General features: G+C 32.4%; 1 long non-coding RNA gene across 1 annotated transcript; it reads left to right on the plus strand.

Moving 5' to 3' along the window:
• Positions 1-398: 398 nt before the first annotated feature.
• Positions 399-1900, plus strand: LOC111084595. Its single transcript, XR_002609647.1, has 2 exons — positions 399-574; positions 1828-1900. It is a non-coding gene; the product is annotated as an uncharacterized LOC111084595 (long non-coding RNA).
• The last annotated feature ends 1719 nt before the right edge of the window (positions 1901-3619 follow it).

Consider the following 3619-nt stretch of genomic DNA (forward strand, 5'->3'; position numbering starts at 1 on the left):
AAATACAATGCTTAGGTTCAGTATAGGGCTTAAATGACTAGATGCTGAAGTTGAAATTAAGTTTATTTATTAGGTTTTGACTAATTTGAAACTTGTTTTTAAGTTGCAGTCATGATGAGCGTGGTTTTCACAATGATGAAAGTCTACAAGAAATAAGATGCAGTATATTTACATTGTTTTTGTATGTTTACTTTGTATGACTAAATTTAGTAATTTTGTTTGCTTGAGAAACCATGTAATATTTTTGACTATAAACATACTAAAACAATCACAGATAAGATGTTGAAAGTGTGGCAGACAAAGTGCACCCTTTGCTGTGACTATAACAGTTTACTTGTTGTGCAGTTAATTTATTCCCACTAGAGAGCAGCATCTTTAAGGATTTGATTTACCAAACCTGATATTTTTTTGGGTTTTTAGATACCTCAGCCAGCAATGGGTGCTGGTTTTATGCCCCCGAGAGCTCCACCACCCGCAGATACTACTAGACCACCTCCAATGATGGTACCTCCACACTTCTCACCAGGTGTCCCACCAACAACATATTCTATGGGAGCCTACCAAGAACCATCTAGTAAGATTCGTACTTGACAAAATTAATGCATGCGATGAGGATGTTTTTCTTTGAGTAGTTTTGTTGATAAATGTGCATTGTTTCGTTTCATTCAGAATATTGCAAAACAATTTGTTTCTACGAAGGAGCTTATGATTTTTTTAAAAATTATGATTACACCTTTTTAGGGTTAGTTCTCATAGTTTTTTAATCACATTTTCTATTTCATTAATAAATAATTAAAGAGACAGCTAAAAATTATTACCGTGTTGGCTAAGTAAATTCACACTAACAGATTTAAATATGTTATGAATAATTAAAGAGCTAAAAATTATTACCGTGTTGGCTAAGCAAATTCACACTAACAGATTTAAATATGTTATGAAGTTTTTTATATGCATATGACCAATTTTTAATCTAATTAAAACAATAGTATTTCCCAGTGGGATGGTGGTAAGCCTACGGACTTATAATGTTAGAAGCTGGGGTTCAATTCTCCACGTTTAACACAGCAGATAGTCCAACGTGGCTTTACTCTAAGTCAAACAAAACCATTGTATCAAGTGACATTTTAGCAAAATACAAGCTACTGATGGAAACCACATCATTAACACACTTGGGGTATAATTACAAGAAACATTAGTCATTCGTGGCTATCTCATTGTATTTGTGTAAAATAGAAACATCTTGATTTTGTTTTATACATAACCATAATAAATCTCTTAACTAATGATATCAAATGGTTTGGAAAGAATCATATCTGCCAAGTTGTGTATTAGAACAGAATGAAAGTAAAAGAGGTGTTATTGAATTGAAAGTATTATTTTCTCAACTCTTAGAGATTAGATTCATATGGTTTTCCTTCTTTGTCCTCTGTCTATGATCAGTAAATACACTCCTTTTAAAATAATATCACACTTTCATTTTAAAACAAACCTCAACTGGCATACTTACAGATTAACATGAGCTGTCTTGGTTAATGAAGACAATAATATCAAGAGACTCGTGAGGTTGTATTTTTATAAATATAAATATTCTAAAAACTATTTAATTGTAGAAAACCATTTATTAAAACCAAATGCAGGTGTCACTGGGGTAATGATAGTTGTTAGGGTAAATTATAACTTATGTTGTGTGTACTATTTATAAGCCAGTGAAGTTTATTTACAGTTATATTTGTCATAAGGTCTAATACTAATGTCTTAAGACAAATATCATTGTAAGTTATAACTTGTTAGGGTAAATATAGATCTTATTAATTCCTTTGGTTTCAGATCCACCAATACCCACTCCTCCAGTCATCTCTGCTCCTCCTACAGTGTCAGGTCAACCAGTGCCAAGCTCTTCCATGAATTTCAGTGACTATACATCAAAACCAAACAATCTGCTTACATTCCACCACCTTATGAAGCCTACTTTATTTGCTTCACTTGTCCAAGCATAGATTAGGCCAACAGAAACTGACCTGGCACCATAAAGAGATGTACGTAGTCATCAGTTAGATGAAAAATACCATACACTGACCTGTTTCATTGGACTTGAGCTCTCCGACTTTGTGTTATTTTTTTGATGAAGAAAAGCAATTAATAACAGTTTACATAACTAGTTAGCTTGCTAAATAATAATACATATTAATTGTGATGGTATGTCACACTAATCCAAAGCATTTATACCAGGTTATTAGTGGTGAGTAAAGAATTCTACATCAAAACAAAACAAATTATGTAACTTCTCTTGTTAATTAAGATCTATGTTTTTTTTAAAATCTTTATTCTTGTGCCAACTTCTCTTAGGGATTAGTTCCACTTTTTTTATAGGCTATCTTGCCCAACTATAAATGATAAAAATATCAACTGTAGCTATATGTAGTTTCTGTTGAATGGAAGTTAAAAAATTATCTTCTTCAAAGTAGTTTTTTCAATTTACAAAAACTAGAAATATAAACATTTTTCTGGAGATCTGATGTGACTCCAGTTTTTCATAAACTAACAATTTGAATGCACAATTTTTTATATGAATGTTAATTTTGTAAAGCTGTGAATGTGTAACTGTGACTTGTTATTTTCTTATTTTGTACAGATTTCATTGCTATTACATCATTCAAAGACTGTATTATCTAGCCTCATGTGGTCATAGTTTCTGTTCATTTTTGTTTACTACAAGCAGCTGGTGTTATGGTAATATAGTCTGCTTTACAGGATCTATTCCAGTTATCTTTAGATGTAATAAATTTGTTTCTCTGTTGTTTTTTTTATTTTTTGCAGTTTTGAAGTAGATCTATTAGACAGAAAATTAATTCTTATTAACCCATTCACTGTGGCTGGTACATATACAGTCTTCAAATTTGTTTCTGTTCACTGCAACACATGTATATTCTTGCTTTTAAAATTCCCGTGCAGGGTATTAGATTGTAAATTTTTGTGGTGTTATTATCTATCCACATTGTTCTATATGTTTCCATAACGTAAGTCAGTTATTTCTGTTTTCTATGCATCAGTTTCTCTCCAAATGTCGGAGAGGCCAGTACAACAATATCTCACTGCTGCGGCTGGAAACTTCACTGAAGCTGGATGTAGTAGATAGCATTGACTCTGACAAGTTGGCTCAGTGAACAGAAAAAACATTTAGAAGTCATATATGTACCAGCCACAGTGAATTGGTTAAAAACAGTATTGCCAGGGTAAAATGAAATGTTTAACTTTGGATGTTTCGGAATTAAAACCTTCACTCATCGGCGATTTAAAATGTTTTCATAGAGCATACATATGTAGTACACATACATTGGATCTACTTGATTTAACATTATCTGCAGAGAGACCTTAGGTTCTACTTAGTTTTCATTATCTGCAGAGAGACCTTAGGATCTACTTAGTTTTCATTATCTGCAGAGAGACCTTAGGATCTACTTAGTTTTCATTATCTGCAGAGAGACCTTAGGATCTACTTAGTTTTCATTATCTGCAGAGAGACCTTACGATCTACTTGGTTTTCATTATCTGCAGAGAGACCTTAGGTTCTACTTAGTTTTCATTATCTGCAGAGAGACCTTAGGATCTACTAAGTTTT

The sequence above is a fragment of the Limulus polyphemus genome, unplaced genomic scaffold (genome assembly GCF_000517525.1).
Source record: "Limulus polyphemus unplaced genomic scaffold, Limulus_polyphemus-2.1.2 Scaffold81751, whole genome shotgun sequence".
In the NCBI taxonomy this organism is placed as follows: Eukaryota; Metazoa; Arthropoda; class Merostomata; order Xiphosura; family Limulidae; genus Limulus; species Limulus polyphemus.